Here is a 26,440-nt window from a genome sequence, read left to right as displayed (position 1 = left end):
TTCAATATACTGCAAAAGAATGAACATCGCTGAGTCACCAATTCTTACAAACAATCAACATTCTCATCTAACAGATTATGTTGAAGGGTCGAACAAAATGTTTAGAAAACCAGATTTGACAATACTTCCAGGACACACTGATGTCTCCTTTATTTTCCCTAGCTGAAGGTTTATGCTTCTGCCTTGTCTTGTTTTTTCCCCTAAGTACAAGAATGTTTACCTCATGAAATCATTTTTTTTCTTCAAGTTAACGACTCAATCTGTTCTGGGTGTTTTTGTTTGTATTTTGTTGATATCTGAGGAAAGAGAAAATAAAAATTGCCGGGCTACAGGGCAAAGGTGTGGGAGTCCCATGGAGTTGCCGTCGCAGTGAGCCAGCACTGGCAAGATGGGCTGATTGGCCTGCTTCAGTGTTGTTACCATTCTGTGATTCTGATAGCTGGAGCTGACCGTACTGGACCTTGGTCTTGAAAGATAACATGCAGGTACAGCGAGTGATGAGGAAGGCAAATAGAACGTTGTTGTTTACTGTAAGGCGACTGGAATATGAAAGTAGTGAGGTTTTGCTGCAGTGGTAAAGGGCATTGGTGAGGACACATCTGGAGGATTGTGTACAGTTTTGATCTCCTCACATAGAAAGGATACACTTTCATTCGAAGCCATGCAGAAAAGGTTCTCTGGACTGATTCCTCGGATGAAGGGATTGGCTATGAGGAACGATTGGACAGGTTAAAGTCACAGAGTTTTACAGCACAAAGAGAGGCCCTTCACTCCATCATGTCTGTGCCAGTCAGCAAGCACCCATCTATTCTAACCTTCCAGCCTCCCCGAACAGGCGCCGGAATGTGGCGACTGGGGGCTTTTCACAGTCACTTCATTGTGACAATAAGCGATTATTATTATTATTATTAATTCTATTTTCCAGCACTTGGCCCATAACCTTGTATGCTGTGGCGTTTCAAGTGCTTATCTAAATGCTTCATAAATGTTGTGAGGGTTCCCACCTCTACCACCCCTTTCAGTCAGTGAGTTCCAGAATCCCAGCAGCCTCTGGGTGAAAAGGTTTCCCCCAAAATCCCCTCGAAATCTCCTGCCCCTTACCTTAACTCTTGGGCCCATAACCATTGGAGTTTTGAGATGTGGGCCGGGACTCTCCATTCAATGCCGCTCCGATCGGGATTCCCGATTGGGCGGAGAATGAAGCATCAAGGGGGTAAAATGGGTTTGGCGCCCAACCCGTTGAGATGATACAATCTCCCGCTGACGGCCTCAGCACACTATCTGCCCCATGCTGGCAGATTTGATTAGCTGGCTGGAAGCCCTATTCACCACCACCCTCTTATCCACCAACTCCAACAGCAGGAAATCCTCCAGGCAGGCTTTGGTGCAAGTTTGCCCAAGTGCGGTGGACCATGAGGTGGGTCAAGGAGGTCAGTGCATACCTGAGGTGTCCCCCAAAGTTCTTCGGAAGGCCTCTCTCCTCACAATATAAATCCTGACCCCCCTCCCTCCTGCTGACAAGGGGATGCTTCCTCCACCCTCCCCTTTATGGGAATAATGGGGACAACTCCCCCCCCCCCCACAGCATGCACACATGAGAGGACCCAATGTCCCCCAGTGACTCCCCCTTCTGGTGCCCCCATCAGACCCCCCATCAGACACTCCATCAGGGACCCTCAAACAGAGACCCCCATCATCGACCTTCATCAGAGATCCCTGCCTGAAAGCTAAAGAGCAGTTCAGGCAGCAGTGTGAAAAATCACCGCATTTTCACTTACCTTTCCCTAACACCTGCTGCCTCAGACAAGGAGCTAAGTGGTTGCATTTTCTCTTTTTCACAGCAAAAAGCTCTTAATTTATTTTGATGTGGTGAGGAGCTGTCAGTCATATCAAAAGTGTGTACAAACATTGTGGTTAGCATCAAAGCAAGGTGTTTGAGATGCATTCAAGTGTGAAGGGAAAGATAAATAAATAAATCCCTTAAGCAGCTGTGCCTGGACCAAAATAACCGTCAATAACCGGCTAGTGTATGACAGTGTGAAATCGAATGGCAAATTTTGCATTTCATAGGCTGACAATTTGAAGCCCTTTGAAGTGCACTTGACTTCCAAGGAAGCTTCTGACACTCTACCAGCTGCTGCTTTAAACACTTTTGTCTGAGGCAGCAGATGTTAGGGAAGGGTAGGTAAAGATGCAGTGATTTTTCACCTTATGCCTGGGCTGTTCTTCAGCTTTCAGACAGGGGTGACTGATGGGGGTCTCTGATGGGGGTCTCTGATGGCGGTCTCTGGGGGTCTGATGGGGTTTCTGAGGGGGAGCTTTGTTGGAGGTTTCCGATGGGGGTCTTTGACGTGGGTCTCTGGTGGGGTGTCTGTGATGGGGGTGCCAATGGGGGGGGGTTCCGATGGGTGGTCTGATGGGGGTCCACGTGGGGGGAGGCATTGGGTCACCCTCATGTGTGTGTGCTGTGGGAGGGTGGCGCATTATTCCCTTGGTGGGGGAAGGATAAGTGAAAATACAATGATTTTTCACTCTACTGTTTGGACTACTCTTCCACTTTCAGGCAGGGGTGACTGAAAGGAATCTCTGCTGGTGGCCTCTGATCGGGGTATCTGTTGGGGGTCTCTGTTCGGGGTATCTGTTGGGGGTCTCTGATCGGGGTATCTGTTGGGGACCTCTGATCGGGGTATCTGTTGGGGGTCTCTGTTCGGGGTATCTGTTGGGGACCTCTGATCGGGGTATCTGTTGGGGGTCTCTGATCGGGGTATCTGTTGGGGGTCTCTGATCGGGGTATCTGTTGGGGACCTCTGATCGGGGTATCTGTTGGGGGTCTCTGATCGGGGTATCTGTTGGGGGTCTCTGATCGGGGTATCTGTTGGGGGTCTCTGGTCGGGCTATCTGTTGGGGGTCTCTGATCGGGGTATCTGTCGAAAGTCTCTGATGGGAGTCTCTGATGGGAAGGTCTGATGGAGATTCTGATGGGGGGTCTCTGATGTGGGCCTCTGATGGGGGTCTCTATTGGAGGTGTCTGAGGGGGGGGTCTGACGGGGAGGTGGGTCTGATAGGGTGTCCCTGTTGGGTATCTCTGAAAGGGGTCTGATGGGGAAGTTGGGGGAAGGCACGGGGTGACCCACAAGCAAGCTGCCACACTCTCCCCTATGCGTAAATTAGCATGGTAAAGAGAGAGACTCACATACCTCGCACCAGCACCAGCAGAGACCAGCAGCAATTCTCCGCTAGCGGGAGCTTTGAATCCAGAACGGAGAATCCTAGATGTGATCTTATTGAAACATATAAGATCCTGAGGGAACTCAACACGGTCAATGCTGAAAGGACATTTCTCCTTGTGGGAGAGACTAGAACTAGAGAACACAGTTTAAAAATAAGGAGCCACTCATCGAAGATGGAGATGAGGAAATTGTTTTTCTCTCAGAGAAACTCTCTTGCCCAGAGAAGAGCGGAGGTAGAGTCATTGAATATTTTTAAGGCTGAATTAGACAGTGTAACGTGCAGTTTAAGCACACAGATGCACAAAGGTTAAAAGAAACAAGGTTTGTTTATTCCACGGGCATCAAAACTGTAGAAACTATCAAAGGAAATAAACAACTATTTACGAAGACTGTTCTCCACTAATGCTCCAGATCTCTGTCCTAGTTGGGGCCTCGACTGCTCAGTGCAGCACTCCCCAAGCGTGTTCAGTCCTGTCTCCTGGCTGCAGTCCTGTCCCCTTCTCTCTCCATCAGGCTTCTCAAACTCAGGGGTACTGTTAGTTAGTCTGTATAAGTCCCAGTTCCCCTTCCTAACACGTCAGCCACCCTCAGGGGATTTCAGCTGCTGGGGGCCCCTGCCACACTGCCACTCACAAGCCCTGACTTTGTCCTGGCTGCATTTCCCCTCCACCTCATGGCATCTGGCTCCACCAGTGCCCTACATGAGCCCCTACTCGGTGCTCTGCCCCACCATTTACACCTACTAACATAGGCCCTGCTACATGGAACATGGAACATAGAACATTACAGCGCAGTACGGGCCCTTCGGCCCTCGATGTCGTGCCGACCTGTTAAATCACTCTAAAGCCCATCTACACTATTCCCTTATCATCCATATGTCTATCCAATGACCATTTGAAAGCCCTTAGTGTTGGCGAGTCCACTACTGTTGCAGGCAGGGCATTCCACGCCCTTACTACTCTCGGAGTAAAGAATCTACCTCTGACATCTGTTCTATATCTATCACCCCTCAATTTAAAGCTATGTCCCCTCGTGCTAGACATCACCATCCGAGGAAAAAGGCTCTCACTGTCCACCCTATCCAATAGAGTCTTGATTGACAAGGGAGTCATCGGGTAGGGAGGAAAGGCGGGAATGTAGAACTGAGGCCAGAATCAGTCAGCCATGATCTTATCAAATGGTAGATCAGGCTTGAGGCCGATTCTGCTCCTAATTCATATGTTCCTATGTTCCGTGGTTCATATGTTCCGTGGTTCATATGTTCCGTGGTTCATCTGTTCCGTGGTTCATATGTTCCTCTGTTCTGATGTTTCTATGTTCCTATGTTCCTGTGTTCCTATGTTCCTGTGTTCCTATGTTCCTATGTTTAAGGGCAACACGGTAGCACAAGTAGTTAGCACTGTGGCTTCACAGCGCCAGAGTCCCAGGTTCGATTCCCTGCTGGGTCACTGTCTGTGAGGAGTCTGCACGTTCTCCTCGTGTCTGCGTGGGTTTCCTCCGGGTGCTCCGGTTTCCTCCCACAGTCCAAAGACGTGCAGGTTAGGTGGATTGGCCATGCTAAATTGCCCTTAGTCTCCAAAATTGCCCTTAGTGTTTGGTGGGGTTACTGGGTTAAGGGAATAGGGTGGAGGTGTGGGCTTGGGTAGGGTGCTCTATTCCGAGAGCCGGTGCAGACTCGATGGGCCGAATGGCCTCCTTCTGCACTGTAAATTCTGTGTATGTTCCTATGTTCCTGTGTTCCTATGTTCATATGTTCCTCTGTTCACCCAAGTTCATATGTTCCTCTGTTCATCGAAGTTCATATGTTCCTCTGTTCCTCTTTTCCTCTGTTCCGATGTTCCTATGTTCATATGTTCCTATATTTGTATGTATCTTTCGCTTCCTGGTTAGAAGCCTGAGTTAGGTCAGTTGTGAGGATTTTTATTGCAATTGGAAGTGAATTTGTTGGTTATTCTCCATCTCGCAAAGTATCGCAGATGTGAGAGGAGAGTCACCAGGAGCTGCCAGAGCCCTTTGTTAGAGGCATTTGCGGATTTTTCCACTGGCTGCCATGGTAATTCCATCCTCAAGGTGATTCAAACAGAGAAAAATAAACAGATGCGTCTGCAGCACAATCATGCAGGGCTTTTAGATTCCTGTCCCTGTGCGCAGTCAACATCACACTAGCTAAAGGGGATCAATTCGCATGGTGGAGAAAGAAAGGAAGAGAGAAGTAGAGGAAGAGGGAAAGAGATAAAGAAATATAGAAGGAAGGAAGGCATCATTTGATTTTTCTATCTGAAATCTGTTTTCTCCTTTTTGAAGGGTCACATTCAGATGCAAATTCACCCTTCGAGCTCGTGATAAGTTGTTTGTTTTCCCCGCTGAAATTTCAGTTGGGAAACATTAACATGCCTGGTGATCTTTAGGGTCAGGAAGAAATATTGATCATCTCTAGACGTTAAAGTGGCGGATCCTATTTCAGCGATGGTAATGGAGATGGATTACCACAGCCCCTCTCTCGCTCTGCTCCAATGAAAGGAAGATATCACCGGGTTCTGTGACACCAGGTTATTTATGCGGTTGCAGTGCTCTTTATTTTTTTGCAGTCGGCAATATTTCAGGCCTTAATGAAGAAATATAGATATAGATTGCCAACGCTGTACTTATGAGGATGGGGGCCAGGGAAGCTGTAGATGTGAGGCCTCTGATTTTGTTATTCTAAATGTAGTCATGCAAATGCAACTTAACAAATGACACATTCAGCGATTGTTACGGCTGTTGCCTTGTGCTCTGGAGCATCTCGATATTGGAAATTACGTGAGGAGGATTTGATTATTGAATTGGTTTTACATATTAAAGTATTTACTGGACAGGGCCAGGCCATTCAGCCCAACACGATGCAGTTCATGCACCACATGAGCCTCCTCCCACCATACTGCACCTCACTCCTTCAGCGTATCAGCTGATGCCAGTGGCACTGCTTTTGCCTTTCAGTCAGATGGTTTTGGGGTTCAGGTCCCACTCCAGAGACTTAGACTTGACATCTTAATAATCTCTCACAACCCAAGAGGAATCTACGTACTGACCAATGTTAGGGGTGAAAGTGCTCCAAATGATCAAATTTTAGAAACTTAAGCGTAAATTGTTTTCAACCATTTAGATGGAAGTGGAAACCACTGCGGTATTACAATTGTTAAACATTACAAAGGGAAATTTGTATACTTCCTGAGGTCCCTCGATTGTGTCTAAACTACTGTTTAACAGCTCAGCAATTGCTTGATTAAAATGTTGGAGTGCCTATCACTGCGCCCGTGAATGAGTTGGAGAGGAGGTCATTTACGACAGGAATAACATCAGTCTATTTCATATCAAAGACACAACGGAGTCTATCAAGCAATGTACTGCAGCAAACAGTCTACAGAGTCTATTTAGAGGACTTGATCCAAGAATGCTCTGGAACAAGAAAAGGCCTTAAGATCCAATCACCCTCACTACAGCAACCTAACTATCTGCTCTCTCACACTCAGCTTGTTCCCTCTTTAGAAATTGATCTGATTCATTAACCTTCCTTGCTAATCATAACTTTCAGTGTTGAGACCGACTTGCTTGGATCAATTTAGTCAATTTATTTCATAAGCCTGAAAGTTTTATTTATGTCATCAAGCTGAATGGGTTTTTCAATGCCCAATTGTTATTCAATTCCCATTCCTAAGTCACCCATAATCTGAATTGCTTTGGTTAATTCGTCAAAGTGAATGTCCTGCCCCTGATCATTACCCAATGATTCCTGTTGGTCATGCAAGCTCAGGATTGTCTGCCATGCCCACTTAGTAGACTAGTTCACTCACAATATCTGGGCTCACGCTCAAAGTTATAACCATTGGGCTGAGTGTCAAGATTTACCAGCTCTTATGAAACCTGCACCCCCCACCCCTCCCCCAGTCAGTTAGCCCCTTCAAGAATCGAGGGGAAAAGTACAATAAAAATAAAGAGAGGCTTGAATGTTAGAACACAGGACATAAATGGTTAACTTTCTATTGCTCTCAATCCTCTGGCACAATCTGTTAAATTGTGAGTCAGACATTAAGAGGATGGCTCGGCAGAAATCTAATCATTGCTTTTGCAGAGATTGCTCACTGTATGTGGGGTGGCAGTTCTCCTAGTTTGGAAGATTTCACTGCGAGGCTTGACAGAGTATGGTTTGATCTACTCGGCTACCTTCATTTAAATTTTAATAGGATCACAGAGGTAAGAGACTGAGCTTGATACAAATAATCATCTTTTCTTTTGTGTGTGGGACAGGATAGAGTATAAGAGACCAACAATCCTTGTACAAGCTCCACAAAGCATTGCGAACTCTGTTTGAGTAAATTCCTGGGGGGTTTAATTATATTGCCTTCTATCTTGAACTGCTCCATCGCCATATGCTTCGCCATTGGTCCATCTTCCAAATAGACTTCAATACCTGATTGCGTCAGTCTTGTCTCAGTTGGAAGCACCCTCACATCTCGGTCACAAGTCTCCGGGTTTAAGTCTCACCCCAGGATTTGAGCACAAAAATCAAGGCTGACACTCTTGTGCAGTACAGAGGGAGAGCTGCACTGTTGATAGTGCTGCCTTTTGGATGTGATGTTAAATCAGGTGAAAGTAAAAGACCCTATGACACTATTTCAAAGAGAAGCAAGGGAGTTTGCCCTGGTTTCCGACCAATATTTAGTCCTCAATCAATATGACAAAATAGATTTGCAGGCGTTTCTTATGAACAGATTGTCTGCCTTCTTTCCCACATTACTGCAATGGTTGCATTTCAGAAATACTTCACTGGCTTAGACGTTTGTGGTGGTCATGAAAACCACAATATATCACTTCCGGTGGCGGCTATGAAGGAGTAAGTCGCACATATGGTGGCTCCCGCTCTGGTCGGACCTCTGGACCATTCTCCCGGACATTTTCCGGTTTTAAACGGTGAATTCGTTAGAGGCAGCACGGTAACACATGTGGGCAGCACTGTGGTTTCACAGCGCCAGGGTCCCAGGTTCGATTCCCCGATGGGTCACTGTCTGTGCAGAGTCTGCACGTTCTCCCCGTGTCTGCGTGGGTTTTCTCCGGGTGCTCCGGTTTCCTTCCACAGTCCAAAGACACGCAGGTTAGGTGGATTGGCCATGATAAATTGCCCCTTAGTGTCCAAAAAGGTTAGGAGGGGTTATTGGGTTATGGGGATAGGGTGGAAGTGAGGGCAGACTCAATGCAGACTCGATGGGCCGAATGGCCTCTTTCTGCCAGGCTTGAGGTATTGAATTTGAATGCTGAGGCAATTGGGCAACGTTTCCACATATCGGTGCATGGAGATAAGAACTAGGGGCGAGATTCTCCGACCCCCCGCCGTGTCGGAGAATCGCCGGGGGCTGGCGTGAATCCCGCCCCCGCCGGTTGCCAAATTCTCCGGCACTGGATATTCGGCGGGGGCGGGAATCGCGCCGCGCCGGTTGGCGGGCCCACCCCCGCGATTCTCCGGCCCGGATGGGCCGAAGTCCCGCTGCTAGAATGCCTGTCCCGCCGGCGTAGATTAAACCACCTACCTTACCGGCGGTACAGGGGCGGGCTCCGGGGTCCTGGGGGGGGGCGCGGGGCGATCTGGCCCCGGGGGGTGCCCCCACGGTGGCCTGGACCGCGTTTGGGGCCCACCGATCTGCGGGCGGGCCTGTGCTGTGGGGGCACTATTTTCCTTCCGCCTTCGCCACGGTCTCCACCATGGCGGAAGCGGAAGAGACTCCCTCCACAGCGCATGCGCGGGGATACCGTGAGCGGCCGCTAATGCTCCCGCGCATGCGCCGCCCGGAGATGTCATTTCCCGCCAGCTGGCAGGGCACCAAAGGCCTTTTCCGCCAGCTGGCGGGGCGGAAATTAGTCCGGCGCGGGCCCAGCCCCTTAAGGTTGGGGCTTGGCCCCCCAAGATGCGGAGGATTCCGCACCTTTGGGGAGGCGTGATGCCCGACTGATTTGCGCCGTTTTGGGCGCCGGTCGGCGGACATCGCGCCAATACCGGAGAATTTCGCCCCTGAAGTGCACAAAAAGGCAGAAATAGGAAGATAGGTCAGAGCTGTGCTGAAGCTGTAGCAGGAAACAGCATGGCCAAGGACCGGACCCCTGGGGTGTCAGCGCAGCGATCAATGGAGCAGTTGATGCAGGTCATCCAGGACCGCTTTGCCAAGCATAAACGGGACTGTCCGGATCCGATTAAAGAATCGATTGATCGGCTGGAGCACAGATTGGACGCCCAGAATTGGGCGATCCAGAAGGCTGAGAAGGCATTGGCTGAGCAGGAGGAGCACCAAACAGCGGAGGTGGGGACGTTGCTGGACCAGCAGAAAAGGCTTCTGGTGAAGGTGGAGGACCTAGAGAATAGGTCCCGCCGGCAGAACCTAAGAACTGTCGGGCTCCCGGAGGGGGCTGAGGGAGCTGATGCTGGGGCGGGTATGTTCAAAAAGCTGCTGGGGGAGGGGGCATTCTCCCGATTCCTGGAGGTGGACAGAGCATACCGAGCGCTTGCGAGGAAGCCGCGAGCGGAGAACCCTCCGGGGCTATGGTGGTGAGATTCCACAGGTTCCTGGACAAAGAATGTATTCATCATAGAATTTACAGTGCAGAAGGAGGCCATTCGGCCCATCGGGTCCGCACCGGCTCTTGGAAAGAGCACCCTACCCAAGGTCAACACCTCCACCCTATCCCCATAACCCAGTAACCCCAACCCAACACAAAGGGCAATTTTGGACACTAAGGGCAATTTATCATGGCCAATCCACCTAACCTGCACATCTTTGGACTGTGGGAGGAAACCGGAGCACCTGGAGGAAACCCACGCACACACGGGGAGGACGTGCAGACTCCGCACAGACAGTGACCCAAGCCGGAGTCGAACCTGGGACCCTGGAGCTGTGAAGCAATTGTGCTATCCACAATGCTACCGTGCTGCCCGATTCAGTGGGCCAAGTGAACGCGGAGCTGTATATGGGACAACAGTATCCTGCGGGTGCACCAGGACCTGAGTGTGGAGGTGGCCAGGAAAAGGGCAGGCTTCAACCAAGTTAAATCAATCTTCTTCAAGAAACAGGTGAAGTTTGGACTGCGGTATCTGGCTCGTCTTTGGGTCACATATGAGGACCAGCATCATTATTTTCAGTTGCCCGAAGATACGCTGGACTTTGCTAAAAAAAAAGGACTGGTAGGGGGCTGAGAACGCTCGAACTTTGAGGCAATGTGAAGGCCTATATTGGGCCCCTTTATTTTTTTAATTTGTTTTTTCTCCTCTTATTTCTTCTCTTCTGTTTTTGAGTTCTGTTCAAGAAGGGGGGGGGCCGAAAGTTTTTTCATTTTCGGGTTTTTTCTTGTTGGTGGATGTCGGCAATGTCTTTTTCGTTGATGTGCACTTTTGTGGGGTGGAGACGTGCTTGTTTGGGTTTCGGTGGGTGGTGTTTTTTTTTTGCAGCTGGGTGATTGTGTGGGAATTGTTAGATGAGGGAATTTGTTTGTGCAAGCGGGGGGTGGGGGGAGGGGAGCGAGGGAACAATAGGTGGGAGACTTTTTGGCGCCGGGGGCGGCGGCCACCAAGCTAGCTGGGTGAGCCAGCTCACGGAAGCACAGTGGGAGGGGGGGTGCATATGTTTAGTTTACTATATGGGTTCGGTGTTGCTAGGGGGGATTGAGAGGATGGGGGACTTGTTCATAGAGGGGAGCTTTCCGAGTATGAGGGCTCTGGAGGAGAAGTTTACATTGGCGGGGGGAGAAACAAATTTTGATATCTGCAGGTGTGGGACTTTCTGCGTAGACAGGTACCAACCTTCCCACTCCTGCCGCTAAGGGGGATTCAGGATAGGGTGGTGTCTAGAGGATGGATAGGAGAGGGGAACGTTTCGGACATATTTAAGGAGCTTATGGGATCGGAGGAGACGCAGACCAAGGAGCTGAAGCGAAAGTGGGAGGAGGAGTTGGGGAGAGAGATAGAGGAGGGCCTTTGGGCGGACGCGTTGAGTAGAGTCAACGCGACCGTGACGTGTGTCAGGCTCAGCCTGATCCAATCCAAGGTCGTGCACCGGGCTCACATGACAGTGGCCCGGATGAATAGATTCTTTGGGGTGGAGGACAGGTGCGCAAAATGTGCGGGAGGACCAGCGAACCATGTCCACATGTTCTGGACATGTCCAAAGCTTAGGGGATTTTGGCAGGGGTTCGCGGACGTCATGTCCAAGGTATTAAATACAAGGGTGGCGCTGAGTCCAGAGGTGGCGATTTTCGGAGTGTCGCAGGATCCGGGAATCCAGGAGGAGAAAGAGGCAGACGTTCTGGCCTTTGCTTCCCTGGTAGCCCGGAGGCGGATATTACTAGCATGGAGGGACTCAAGGCCCCCAAAGTCGGAGACCTGGTTATCGGACATGGCTGGCTTTCTCTGCCTGGAAAAACTTAAGTTCGCCATGACAGGGTCATTGTTAGGGTTCGCCCGGAGGTGGCAACCATTCATCGACTTCTTCACAGAAAATTAATCATCAGCAGAAGGGGGTGGGGGGGTGAGGGGATTTGGCTAGCGTAGAGTAGGGGGTTAAGTAATGGTGGGACCTGTGGGGGAGGGAGGCGGTATCTCCAGTATGTTTATGTTTTTATGTACATTGTTGATATTGCTGTTACAATGCCAAAAAATACCTCAATAAAATGTTTATTAAAAAAACAAGAAAACCACACTATAAATGCAAGTTGTTCCTTTTTATTGCATTAACTTTGAGCGTCAATGACACGCTCCCATCTCCAATATTTTTAATAATTAACAATCAGAAGTGCTCATAGAAAATGAAAAAAATACATTTTTAATGGCCCAATGATTTTTGCTCACAGCAGAATCCTGGAAATGAATCATCAATTCCTGAATACTCCAGGGAAATCTAGGAGGGTTTGCAATACAGAATATATACAAGCCTTCACAATGAGTTCAACAAAACAGACGGTGTGCTCATGTGTCCCTGAGTTACCCCGCGTGTTTTCTTGGCGATCTAGTGACCATTTCCTTCTCTTTATTTTCTTTTTCCTGATCAATAGAGCATTTCATTTTGGGAATTATTGAGAATACAAGTGCGGGAGACCATCACGATTGAAGAGTGAAGAAGAGGAGAGGGTGCAGTAAATGTAGATGTTTCACTGACTTGATGCCAAGCCTGGACTAAGAAAGCCTGGTGGTTGGAGCTAGCCAGAAGTGAAGGAGGTAAGGCGTTCCACAGCTTTGAGGATAGAAACGCATGAGTTAGAATAGGAGGTTGCAGTGTGGCAATGTTGCCTCAGTGGGTACTGCTCCCACCCCCGGGACAGAAGGCAAGGGTTTGAGTTCCACCCAGAAATTTGAGCATAGGAACTGCGCTGAGACTTCCTAGTCTGAGAGGGGTCATTGATGGTGGTCTTACAAATGAGACGTTACAACAGTCTGCTCTCTCAGCTGAATGGAGATTATCCTTCGCGCCCTGCCCAATGCTTAGCCAACATCTAAAGCAGATTATTTGGTCATCGTCACGTTACTATTTGTGGGAACTTTTGCTGTGCACAAAGTTGCTGTGTGATGCGACCATCAATTCACTCGAGACAAGAGTAGAAGTAAATCGTGGCTTTAATCAACTTAGAATAGTGCCTGCCTGTGACTGATCCAATACTGAGAACTGCCTACAGATCGACTGCTCTTTATACCGCCCTCCAAGGGGAGGAGCTATGGGCAGAGCCCATACCTGCCCCAACATGTTCCCCTATGGATAATGCCATACAATGGCTCATAGGTGGAGCCCACAAGGGCAACAGTATAGCACAGATACAAATACAAGGGCAAAGCATGGTACAGATACAATGGTGGATTATTGGTATAATACATTCACCACACTGTGTTTTCAAATTGCAACAGTGACTGCGTTTCAGAAGTACTTAATTGGCTTTACAGTGTTTGGGGATATCCTGAAATTGTAAAAGATGCTACAGAAATGCAAATCTCTCTTCCTTTCTTTTGTATTCATGGCCGAGTGAGTGAACTAAATGGTGCGATTTTAAGAAGGGTGCAGGAAGCGAGTTAAGCGGGAGTTGTATGTACACAAATCTTTGAAAGTGGAAGGAGAAGTCAGGAAAGCTGCTAAAAATCCATCTCTACCCTTGGCTTTACTAAAAACATGCTAAACCGTTAGAAAGCGCTGCTTTTCAACCCAGCTGGAGCATTATGTTCAGTCCTGGACGTCGCATTCAAGGAAGAACATCAAGGCCTTGGAGAGGATGCAGATTGACTAGAATGGGACCAGGGATGCGGGGCTTCAGGTATACTGACAGACTGGAGAAGTAGGACTTTTCCTCCAAGACAGTAGGTGAGGTTAAGAGGAGGTTTAGTAGAGATTTTCAGCATCAGAAGGAGGTTCGATAAAGTTAAAAGGTAGCAGCAGGAGGGTTGGTAACGACAAGACGCGGGATTCTCCGATCTCAGTAGGCCTCGCCCACCGCTGCCAGCGAGAACGGAGAATTTGGCGCTCAGCCAAAACACTGCAGCAGGGCCGGAGACTCCTGTCGGCGGGAATGGCTGGAGAATCCTGCCGACGTGAACGCCGCAGTCTTCCGGCCACAGGTTTAAGGTGATTGGCTAAGGGTAGAAATGGGAAGCAATGTTGGGCGCGATTCTCCGAGCCCCGCACCGGGCCGGAGAATTGTCGCAACCGCGCCCCGACGCCCCGACGCCCTGACGCCGGCGCGCGATTCTCCGGATGCGGAGAATCAGCGCCATTTGCGCCGGCGCCTTTGACGCGGCGCCGGCCATGGGCCGCTGGAATCGGCGGGGCCGCCGATTCTCCGGCCCAGATGGACCGAACGGCCACACGGAAAATGCAGAGTCCCGCCGGCACCGTTCACCCCTGGTCGCTGCCGGTGGGAACTCTGCGCGAAGGGCCGGGGGGCGGTCTGTGGGGCGGGGGGGGCCTCCGATGGGGTCTGGCCCGCGATCGGAGCCCACCGATCGGCGGGCCGGCCTCTCCCCCCACGGGCCTACTTTGTTGCGCAGCCGGCCCCTGAGCCCCTACGCCATGTTGCTTAGGAGCCGGTGCGCTGAAGAAGTCCCCCGCGCATGCGCAGATTGGCGCTGCCCAACTGCGCATGCGCGGGTTGGCGCGGTGCCCATTTGGCGCCGGGAAGGGAGGCTGGAGCGGCGTGAACCACTCCAGTGCCGTGCTGGAATCGGTCGTCCCTGTGCCCGTTTCCCGCCGCCGTGAAACGCGACGGCGTTCACGACAGCGCGAACACTTAGTCTCCATTTTGGAGAATCGCCCCCGTTGTCTTTACACAGTGAGTTGTTGTCTGGAATCAGATTCAACAGTAGGATTCAAAAGGGAACTGAATAACTATGTGAAGCGAAGAAACCGTACACGGTTATTGGCAAAGGGCAGGGAGTGGGTTTAATTGCAGAGCTCAGTCACAAAACCAGCTCAGTCGCTTCATCCCGCCTCCTGCTGTTCTCTTTACAGTGAGGTGTTGTCACCGCTGCACAGAGTCAAAGCCACTTCATGCATCACAAATGATTTTTAATAATGTTTATGTAAGTTGGGGTGGTGGGTAAGATGTGCAAACGCTAAGTTCTTTGTTTCCCGAACAATGATTGCGATACTGAGGCACCAGAAGACAGCTTTTCCCATTATTCTCTCCTTTTCCCTTTCCTGCTTTTATGAAGGAATAATACTCCTCACCGGATGAACGATTCACAGCACATCCTGGGATTTCCCATCCAACTAACCATTTCTCATGTAGTCAGTCAGTTGTTGGCAGGCAGGGCGGGTAGTGTGTGTGTGGGGGATGGGGGTTGGTTTATCGCGCGCGAGGTGGCCATCACACACATATATACTTGGAAGTTGAGCTACGCAGGGCCTATTTTTCTGGGTGCTGAACAGTTCCTGAACTTCAATGGGACAGGCAGGAGTCGCACGTGTGTTACAAATTGACTTGCTGCCTGCCTTATCAGTGTTGGTGGATGCGTTGGCACTGGGAATGCACAGTCATATTCTGCTAATGGCAGAAATGTTATTCAAAATGCACTTCCTGTCAGTCCCGTGTTAAGCAACCAGTCTCATGTTAAAAAAAAACTTGGGCCACTTCACCCAAACCACTCCTGGTGTAATCATCACCCACTCCCAGTCCCCGGTCAGCCGGGGTTTGCAGAAGGATGAGCGATTGGCAGCTGGGATGCATAATTCCTGTAGGGATTGATGACCGGACATCGGTCTGAGGGCTGATCACAAGCCCACAGCCGGAAATACTGTCATAGAATCATAGAATCATAGAATTTACAGTGCAGAAGGAGGCCATTTGGCCCATCGAGTCTGCACTGGCCCTTGGAACGAGCATCCTACCTAAGCCCATACCTCCACCCAATCCCTGTAACCCCACCTACCCTTTTATTGAGACTAAGAGCAATTTAGCACGGCCAATCCACCTAACCTGCACACCTTTGGACTGTGGGAGGAAACCAGAGCACCCGGAGGAAACCCACGCAGACACGGGGAGGACGTGCAGACTCCGCACAGACAGTGACCCAAGCCGGGAATCGAACCTGGGAACCTTGAGCTGTGAAGCAACTGTGCTAACCACTATCCCCCCGCTCCAGACTGATCATCTGTCCCAGAATGAAACTCTCTGGCCAACCGCCAGAACAATGCTTAACTTTCCGTGTCAGATCACTGATCCATTCCCAGAGTGACCATCCACCTCAGACACCACTCATTCAATGCTTGGGCTTTAGGGAATCCTGGAAAACTGTTGGTGTTTTGCGGATTCCAGATGTAGTGTCATTTTGTAGCTTCTCCGTTATTGCAAACTTGAAGTGGCCAACGCACCAGCAAAATGTTACTTATTTTTGGTGTATAATAAACAACATTTAGTGAGTTTTGTTCAACCTATCATTTGAGTTTCATTTTCCTCCCAACATCTCCTTCCCATAGAGCAAGAGATCGTCGAGAAATTTTCCAGATTTCTTTTCCCTAACTGACCTTCAAAGATTGCCTTGGAGTCTCCGGAGAGACCTTACCGTCTTTCGCAACCTTGAAACATCCCAAAGTGGTTTATAGTCAATGAAATACTTTTGAATTGGAGTCACTGTTGAAGAGTAGGAGTCAGGAAGCCAGTCTGCACGCAGCAAACTCCTACAAATAGCAATCTGGTAATAAAGGGATTTTTAAAATCCCAGTCTGCAGGTCAGTGCAGGTCAGGTTGCATTCCCTCTGCAAGCAGTGAAAATATTTCACTGGATGGTCCACGATTGTGCTTGGCAAAGTACTGTAGAGGTTTGCCATTAGCCTTCTGCAGCATGGCTGGCCAAGCAACTCTCCCTCTTGCTGCCTGGTGTTGGAAGGATTTGCAGGTTAATAATAAACTATTTGGTGGTCTTGTGGTGCAGGGGGTAGCATCCTTGCCTCAGAGCCAAAAGATCCAGGTTCGAGTCCCACCCCAGGACTTGATGGCCAAGTACGCTGCATTCGTAATGCGGCCAAACAGGTTGAGTGTGACATCCTGCAAACCCTTTCCAAAACGCGCTGGTGGTGGTAAGAGCGGGAGAGGCTCCTGGTCAGCCACACCTGATGCAGAGTGGCACCCCTCGAGCTATAAGCCCCTGGAAACAGACTAGCAACCTGTTCCATGAATAACTTGCTATGGAAACATATGAAAATCTGCCTTGGTGCCACATTATAAATTCACCTTTCTTGGCCGTCAAGGACTGGACAGGGACTTGAACCCAGATCATCTGGCCATAGGCAGAGGCGTTACCCACTGCACCACAACTGCACCCTGCAAATACCTAGGGGGCGATTCTCCAAAATGGAGCCTGAGTGTTCCCGGCGTCGTGAACACCGTCGCGTTTCACGACGGCGCGGAACAGGCACGGGGATGACAGATTCTGTCCTCCACAGAGGGCAGCAAGGCGCTGGAGCGGTTCACGCCGCTCCAGCCTCCCTCCTCGGCGCCAAATGGGCACCGCGCCAACCCGCGCCTGCGCAGTTGGGCCGCGCCAACCTGCGCAAGCGCGGGGGACTTCTGCGCGCCGGCCCCGACTCAACATGGCGTCGGTGTTCAGGAGTCGGCTGCGCAACAAAGTAGGCCTGTGGGGGGGTGGGGGAGAGGCCGTCCCGCCGATTGGTGGGCCCCGATCGCGGGCAAGCCCCCATCGGAGGCCTCCCCCCTGGTGAAGGATCGCTTTTCCCCGCCCCACAGGCAGCCCCCCGGCCCTTCGGCAGAGTTCCCACCGGCAGCGACCAGGGGTGAACGGTGGCGACGAGACTCTGTCGTATCCGCGCGGCTGCTCGGCCCATCTGGGCCGGATAATCGGCGGCCCGGCCGCAGACAGTGGCCGTGACTGGCGCCACGTCAAACGTACCGGCGCAAATGGCGCCGATTCTCCGCACGTCGGAGAATCGTGCGCCGGTGTCGGGGCGTCGGGGCGCGGTTGCGGCGATTCTCCGGCCCGCGCAGGGCTCGGAGAATCGCCCCCCTAGGATGTTAAAACAGGTAAAATTGTGATCTTGAAAATTATGCCATTGCAATCCAGATAAGTGATGTCATAAATAACTGCTTCTTTCTAAACCAGAGCAATCCATTGCTATGGAAACAACTGGAAGGTACCCAGATATGACAGTTCTGTGTTAGAGATGGACAGCGAGATTGACCATGAAGAGAGAGGCAGGTATCTAATTATTCCTGCGCAGCATGATATTCACATCAATGAGTGAAGATGTCTGATCAAAGCACTGTGGCAAAGGCTGAATTCACTCTTTGATTTGTATTCTTGTTATTGAACTTTAAACAAGGAGGTCATTACAAGGTTGTAAATCAATCACAGAAGGTGGGCGGTGTTTTGTGAGGACATTCAAGTAGATTATGATTGTCAACCAAAATCCCAAGACAGTACTTGAATCTTTAACCCTTCCAACCCCCTCTGGGGCACCAGGTGCTTTATAGATTAAATCTTTGTCTTTTCTAAGGGGCCTCCTCTCCAATCTTATATTCCTCCCTGTCCGCCACTTAGCATGGAGAAGGAAGCCAGGTGACTCACTCGCAGCCTACTGTGGATGTCATTCTTCTGACAGTCAGTAGGAGGTGCTCAGAAGCAGCTGCGGTGTCATTTGCATTTTGATCATTGCTTTGTAAAGAAGGCCGTGATTAATCCTCGCTTTTCATCTTATTATGGACGTGAGGCGCAGGATTCACAATGTCCTTGGAATCACTGTGTGCCCTGTGCAATGTTAGGTGGGGCTCAATTTTCACATTTGGACTCTTAAGTGCTCCCGCCAGTGGGGAATCAGGACTGTTTCTCGCTAGTGCGGGGAGGGATGTGGACGTGCCATTCAGTGGTACTTAGAAAGATTTTTTTTACAGAGTATCAGGTTTTTTTGCTGGACTTGAGGGGCCTAAACTGGCTGACGGGTCCCGTCCCGCACCTCAGAGATTGGGCACCCTTTTCAAAGGGTGTCCCGATCTCAGAATACTGTTGCAGTAGCCCCTTCGAATCACCGTTAAGCCCCCCCCCCCCCCCACACCACCTAATCGACGGCAATGGCGCCCTCGGAATCGATGGCAAGCCCCCCCCCACTGCTGGCAAGGTCCTCCTCCCCCCCACCCCATCCCAGGTGGGTGACACCCTGTTGTGCAACCGCCAAATGCCACTCTCCTTCAGGCCCCAGACTCAGGCCCTCCCCTCAATTCCCCTATTTAAGGGCCCATCCGTTGGCAGTGTCAGCCTGGCACCTTGGACTCAGAGGGAGGGGGGGTAAGGTAGTGAGTACCCTCCCTACAAGTGCCTCCAGGGTGCCGAGAGGGGTCCTTCAGGGAAGGTGGGGCCAGGAGGAACTCAGGTCGGGGATCTTTCCCGGGATGGGGGTCGTTTGACAGGTCTTCCCATCTGTCGTCTTGAAAATCATTAAACTCTCTCCCAGCCAAAGACCTGTGAGAAGAAAGAGAAAGTCTGCACTCTGTACCCCTAAAACCTTTAAACTCACTCCCAGCAAGTCAAATTCAAAGGTCTGTCTGAGTGCTGCTCCCACACCCGTTCTTTCTAGGAAGCTCTTCAGAACAAAGAGACAGCCTCTTTAAAGAAACTGCTATTAGAAAGAACACCAGCTCAAAAGAGAAAGTACTTCAGAGTTAATGGACCCCAGTAGAGCTATATAAACAAACAACGATAATCTTTCCTTTGAAATGGCATGGACCTGTCAATCAAGAAGCTTGTAAAAACCAATTGACTGTGAAATTGAATGTAACCAATGCAGTTCAAAGCTTTTAGACTTCTACACATGCAGAGAGGCTCAAAAATGTTTAAGGGCAACAAAATTGACTGTGAGAAAAAGCACATAAAAGGGAAGACTTTTACCTTCGTCTTACAAATCTTTAACCTTGGCAAGCTGGGAGAGAGTTAAATGATTTTCCAGGCTACAGCTGGGAGGACCTGCCAAGCGACCCCATCCTAGGAAAGACCCCCAACCTGAGCCCCTCCAGCCCCGCCCCCACCTTCCTGACCCCCATCTTCCTGACCCCCACCTCCCTGAAGGGCCCCCCTCAACAACCTGGAGGCAATTACAGTGAGGGTAATTGCCCCCCTCCCCTCAGAGGGCAAGGAGTCAGCTCCCTGCTTGTTAGGGCTTGCAGCAATTCACACTAGCAGGAGCTCTGACCTGAGGGGGCTGGAGTATCCCAGGATGCAGTTAATTTGGGCTTCCTGCCCAATAATTACATTTGCATGATCTCACCCACTCTGGGGAAAACCGCCTCAGGACTGATGGGAACCTTGTAGGGGCAGACGGGCTGGGTCGGGAGACTCAATACAGGATTGACACCTGGCCTCAATCCCACTTTTTCCCTCACGCCTGATTGAACGAGCCATCGCGATTTTGGTTAGCAGCCCCGGAGAAGCTCCCCACCCCACCCCCTGCCCCCGCCTCCCCATGGTCTCAGCCAGGGTAACAGTGAAAGTTCAGTAATTGACCTCAGTGACCAAGGCTTAAGGAGATGACAAACCATAAGACCATAAGACATAGGAGCGGAAGTAAGGCCATTCGGCCCATCGAGTCCACTCCACCATTCAATCATGGCTGATTTCAACTCCATTTACCCGCTCTCTCTCCAGAGCCCTTAATTCCTTGAGAAATCAAGAATTTATCAACTTCTGTCTTAAAGACACTCAACGTCCCGGCCTCCACCGCCCTCTGCGGCAATGAATTCCACAGACTCTCTGGCTGAAGAAATTTCTCCTCATCTCTGTTCTAAAGTGACTCCCTTTTATTCTAAGGCTGTGCCCCCGGGTCCTAGTCTCCCCTGCTAATGGAAACAACTTCCCTACATCCACCCTATCTAAGCCACTCATTATCTTGTAAGATTCTATTAGATCTCCCCTCAACCTCCTAAACTCCAATGAATATAATCCCAGGATCCTCAGACATTCATCGTATGTTAGGCCTACCATTCCTGGGATCATCCGTGTGAATCTCCGCTGGACCCGCTCCAGTGCCAGTATGTCCTTCCTGAGGTGTGGGGCCCAAAATTGCTCACAGTATTCTAAATGGGGCCTAACTAATGCTTTATAAAGCTTCAGAAGTACATCCCTGCTTTTATATTCCAAGCCTCTTGAGATGAATGACAACATTGCATTTGCTTTCTTAATTAAGGACTCAACCTGCAAGTTTACCTTTAGAGAATCCTGGACTAGGACTCCCAAGTCCCTTTGCACTTCAGCATTATGAATTTTGTCATCGTTTAGAAAACAATCCATGCCTCTATTCTTTTTTCCAAAGTGCAAGACCTCGCACTTGCCCACGTTGAATTTCATCAGCCATTTCTTGGACCACTCTCCTAAACTGTCTAAATCTTTCTGCAGCCTCCTCACCTCCTCCATACTACCTGCCCCTCCACCTATCTTTGTATCATCGGCAAACTTAGCCAGAATGCCCCCAGTCCCGTCATCTAGATCGTTAATATATAAAGAGAACAGCTGTGGCCCCAACACTGAACCCTGCGGGACACCACTCGTCACCGGTTGCCATTCCGAAAAAGAACCTTTTATCCCAACTCTCTGCCTTCTGCCTGACAGCCAATCGTCAATCCATGTTAGTACCTTGCCTCGAATACCATGGGCCCTTAATTTACTCAGCAGTCTCCCGTGAGGCACCTTATCAAAGGCCTTTTGGAAGTCAAGATAGATAACATCCATTGGCTCTCCTTGGTCTAACCTATTTGTTATCTCTTCAAAGAACTCTAACAGGTTTGTCAGGCATGACCTCCCCTTACTAAATCCATGCTGACTTGTCCTAATCCCACCCTGCACTTCCAAGAATTTAGAAATCTCATCCTTAACAATGGATTCTAGAATCTTGCCAACAACCGAGGTTAGGCTAATTGGCCTATAATTTTCCATCTTTTTCCTTGTTCCCTTCTTGAACAGGGGGGTTACAACAGCGATGTTCCAATCCTCTGGGACTTTCCCTGACCCCAGTGACTTTTGAAAGTTCATAACTAACACCTCCACTATTTCTTCAGCTATCTCCTTTAGAACTCTAGGATGTAGGCCATCTGGGCCCGGGGATTTATCAATTTTTAGACCTCTTAGTTTCTCTAGCACTTTCTCCTTTGTGATGGCTACCATATTCAACTCTGCCCCCTGACTCTCCGGAATTGTTGGGATATTACTCATGTCTTCTACTGTGAAGACTGACGCAAAGTACTTATTCAGTTCCTCAGCTATTTCCTTGTCTCCCATCACAAAATTACCAGCGTCATTTTGGAGTGGCCCAATGTCAACTTTTGCCTCCCGTTTGTTTTTAATGTATTTAAAGAAACTTTTACTATCATTCCTAATGTTACTGGCTAGCCTACCTTCAAATTTGATCCTCTCTTTCCTTATTTCTCTCTTTGTTATCGTCTGTTTGTTTTTGTAGTCTTCCCAATCTTCTGACTTCCCACTACTCTTTGCCACATTATAGGCTTTCTCTTTTGCTTTGGTGCATTCCCTAACTTCCTTTGTCAGCCATGGCTGCCTAATCCCCCCTCTGATAACCTTTCTTTTCTTTGGGATGAACCTCTGTACTGTGTCCTCAATTACTCCCAGAAACTCCTGCCATTGCTGTTCTACTGTCTTTCCCACTAGGCTCTGCTCCCAGTTGATTTTCGTCAGTTCCTCCCTCATGCCCCTGTAGTTACCTTTATTTAACTGTAACACCTTTACATCTGATTCTACCTTCTTTCTTTCAAATTGGAGATTGAATTCGACCATATTATGATCACTGCCTCCTAAGTGCTCCCTTACTTTAAGATCTTTAATCAAGTCTGGCTCATTACATAACACTAAGTCCAGAATGGCCTGTTCCCTCGTGGGCTCCATCACAAGCTGTTCCAAAAAGCCCTCCTGTAAACATTCAATGAATTCCCTTTCCTTGGGTCCACTGGCAGCATTATTTACCCAGTCCACCTGCATATTGAAGTCCCCCATGATCACTGTGACCTTGCCTTTCTGACATGCACTTTCTATTTCGTGGTGCATTTTGTGCCCCCGGTCCTGACCACTGTTAGGAGGCCTGTACATAACTCCCATTATGGTTTTTTTGCCTTTGTGGTTCCTCAACTCTACCCACACAGACTCCACATCATCTGACCCTATGTCGTTTAGTGTTATTGATTTAATTTCATTCCTAATTAACAAGGCAACCCCGCCCCCTCTGCCCACCTCTCTGTCTTTTCGATAGGTTGTGAATCCCTGGATGTTTAAATGCCAGTCCTGAACCCCCTGAAACCATGTCTCTGTGATGCCTACCACATCATACCTGCCAGTCACAATCTGGGCCACAAGCTCATCTACCTTGTTCCGTACACTGCGCGCATTTAAATATAGCACCTTTAATTCTCTATTGACCGTTCCTTTTTGTTTTCTTAGTGTGGTGGACCTTGGTTTACTGAGCCTTTCCATACACTGTGTCATATTTTGTGGGATGGGGACAATCGTAACCACTCTTGAGTTTTGTTTGTTTGTGTTTTTTTGTATTCCTAAGCAGCTACGCTCCCCGCTGATTACTTCACCTCTTGGTTCCCTGACTTTCCCTTCCCCCCCAATCCTCAACAGGATTTAAAATAAAAGAAGCATTGAATACCTACAGTGCAGGAGGAGGCCATTCGGTGCATCGAAGCTGCACCTTTGTTCCCCTGCTTGCCCAACCCTCACCTGTCCACCTAATGTGTGCATACTAATGATGTCCCACATTCCACAGCCCTTAGAAAAACAGAGCGACTGACTAATAAATCCAGAAGGGAATTTGGGAGAAACCTCTTTACCCAGAGGGTGGTGAGAATGTGGAACTCACTGTCACGAGGAGCGGCTGAGGTGAATAACATTGAAGGAGAAGCTGGATAGGGTGGGACAAAAGTTACAGGAGGTTTGTGTGCAGCATAAAAATATGCATGGATGAAATGGGCCAAGTGGCCTGTTTTTTGGTGTAAATGCTATGCATCTCTGCAAATACAGTCTTCACGCGCTGCTTGGATGCAGGGTCATAAACGTTTACAGTATGGAAGGAAACCATTCGGCCCATCATGTTCATGCGGTCAACCCACTTTCCAGTGCTTGGCCCATAGTCCTCCAGGTGACGGCAGCAGAAGTGAATATGTAAATATGTTTTGAATATGTTTTGACTGTCAGCCAGCAGCCTTGCTTCCGCATTACGAATAATCAGTGCTTTTAAAATAAACACTCAATTTCTTTTATTGCCATTGAGTATTTTATCTTGTGTTTGCCTGTCCTGCAGATTAGTTTTTAATTCCAGGGCAATTCCTGTACGGTCCACTACTGCCCACCCCCTATGTACCCCCCTCCCCCCCACCCCCCTCCCGTCAGAGGTTGTCGGAGTCCAGTTTATTCGGGTGAGGTGAGGGAGTGTGTAGGAGCCAGGGGTAGGCCGTAGGCCGCAGGGAAGGTGGTGCTGGGGGATTGTTGTGCGCAGATGCCTATTAGCTCCTGCTCTGTAGGCTGATTGCAGGTCCCTGTGTGACCTCTGCAGAGATTGATATTCCAATCACACAGGACACCGATCGAGTAGAAACAGGTATGGTCACATCAAACGCAGGCACAGCTGGCATGCTCTGTTGCCTGGCAACAAGATTGGGTGATCAAAGCTTCACTCTGGCACCAGAGTGGGTCTGTGTTTACACAGCGAACTACAGCATCTTCAGCTACTGGATCAGAGGCTCCATTTGGGGGGTGGGGGGGGGGGGGGGGCCTTGGGGGGGGAAGGTGGCAGGGAAGAGGTGGAGGGGGAAGAAAAGGTGGAGAAAGGGAGGGTGGAGAAAGGGAGGTTGGAGAAGGGAGAGGATGCGGAGTGAAGATGGGACGCAGGGGAAGAGAGAGTCAGGGAGGAGGAGAAGGTAGGATGAAGTGTGAGGAGGTGATGGGGGTGGAGTAGGGAGGAGGTGAAGTGGGGATCGCTCTTTTGGGGGCTGCTCTTTGCTGATCACAGGCAGCCAAATTCCCCTTCCTTCCTACCCGCTCCCTCCCTTACGACCACCCTCCTCTTCGCACCCCCCCCACACCCCCTGGCCACGCCCGACCACCACCACCCACCACCACCACCCAATGCCCCTCTCCCTAGAACTGTATAAGCCTCCTGGCCCAAAACTCTCCGACTTACCCGCTCTAGGGATCCAAGGCCTTGAGGTCCTCTCTTCACCAGCAGTCCCAGCAGCGGCCACCAATGCCTCCCTGGCACTGTGGGACTAATGAAGCTGCTGGCCAATCACTGGCCAGCAGCTCCGGAAGACAGGACTTCCAGCTCCGGAAGACGGGACTTCCTCATTAATTAGCCTGGCGGAGCATTAAGGGTGTGGGACGGGTCAGATTGGAGTGGGGTGGACTTGTTATGAGTCCGGACCAGAACCCCAATTTTGGTTTAGATCTTGGAATGGAACCAAACTATTTGCATTTGGTAAAACTGTGAGGAAATGTTACTGCCCCACAGGAGTGATAGACCAGCAGCCAGCTTTTATATTAAAACAAACTTTAATTAGAACACAGAATTAAGCACATTAGCAACAAAGAAATAGCTTTACAATTAACAAGCATAACATCTCAACTTGCTTCCTGAAACCTGCCTCTACATTTTAATTGAAAAACCAATATATTTCAAATGCCACTTGTGTATAAAGTTAACAACCAGGGTTTGCTTGCTTATCTTGGTGCAGAGTCTTTAGAGAGAGAAACATTTTTTTAGGACCAAGTGAAAACATTCTGCTCAGCTTAGAGTCCTGGAAGCAATTCCTTTTGTCAGACAGGCCTTGCCCCTCCCACTAGCTTCACCAGCTGTACTCAAAGCACACAGCATTCTTGTGTCTCTTGTTACAAGTCGTGCCTTGATTTGTTTAGCCAGGATCAAACCATTACAATATTACATTATCTCTCTATCTGCAAAGCAGTAAAATGGCTTTTAATATCTACCAGCAAAACACTTCTCCTGCAAAAATCACTGATTACCTCAGTTTCACTCACAGCTCCAGCATACGTACTGTCTAAGCATTTTAACCAATATTTTAATAATATTGCTGCAAAAATACAAACTATAAAGTATGACAATTTCTTATATTCATGACTGGCTCCACATCGATGTAGTTTCTAAGAGGCCATCCGCCAGCATCACCCCCCCCCCCCCCAACCCCCAACCACCGTATTATCCAACCCACCTGACTACAGGGGTACACAACCATTGATTCTAGGTGTAGCCTCAACAATAACCCCCTTGACACTGCTGAGGCTCCTGACCCCACGATTGGCTGGCAGATGTTGCTTGGGTGGATGGGGGGGGTAATCGTCAGAGATAAAAACAGTCTGATATACATCCATTAAAACTACCCTAAAGCTGGTGAGCGAACCAAATTAGCAATAAATTGCATCAATTCAAATTGATCCAATATGATGTCTATGACTCATTTCATATTTACTAACCAAATGTGCAATTAACCACATCTGGATTCCCAATTAGGCAGATGCGGCTAGTGGTTAATATATTGGACACACTGCCCTGATCAATTTCCCCTGCCATTGCATGAACAGATTGACTGGTTGCTCCTTTGCTGACTTGGGATCTTGCTGTGTGAAAATTAGTGGCCATGTTTCTCACCCAGGAGGCATTAATTCCTTCTTCGCACCCTGATGCTTCATGTTGTGG

General features: G+C 49.4%; 1 protein-coding gene across 1 annotated transcript in view; it reads left to right on the top strand.

The window, feature by feature from the left end:
• The first annotated feature begins 7,351 nt into the window (after positions 1-7,351).
• Positions 7,352-26,440, top strand: part of LOC140393751 (uncharacterized) — a 213,826-nt gene continuing 194,737 nt past the window's right edge. Inside the window, exons 1-2 of the mRNA XM_072480131.1 lie at positions 7,352-7,460; positions 12,297-12,459. The gene's annotated coding sequence lies outside the window, so the exon portion shown is untranslated. The remainder of the gene's footprint in view (positions 7,461-12,296; positions 12,460-26,440) is intronic.

Source organism: Scyliorhinus torazame, chromosome 17 (assembly GCF_047496885.1).
Source record: "Scyliorhinus torazame isolate Kashiwa2021f chromosome 17, sScyTor2.1, whole genome shotgun sequence".
Lineage (NCBI taxonomy): Eukaryota > Metazoa > Chordata > Chondrichthyes > Carcharhiniformes > Scyliorhinidae > Scyliorhinus > Scyliorhinus torazame.
The sequence above is the reverse complement of the archived record's forward strand: the minus strand, read 5'-3'. Positions and strand labels throughout refer to the sequence as shown.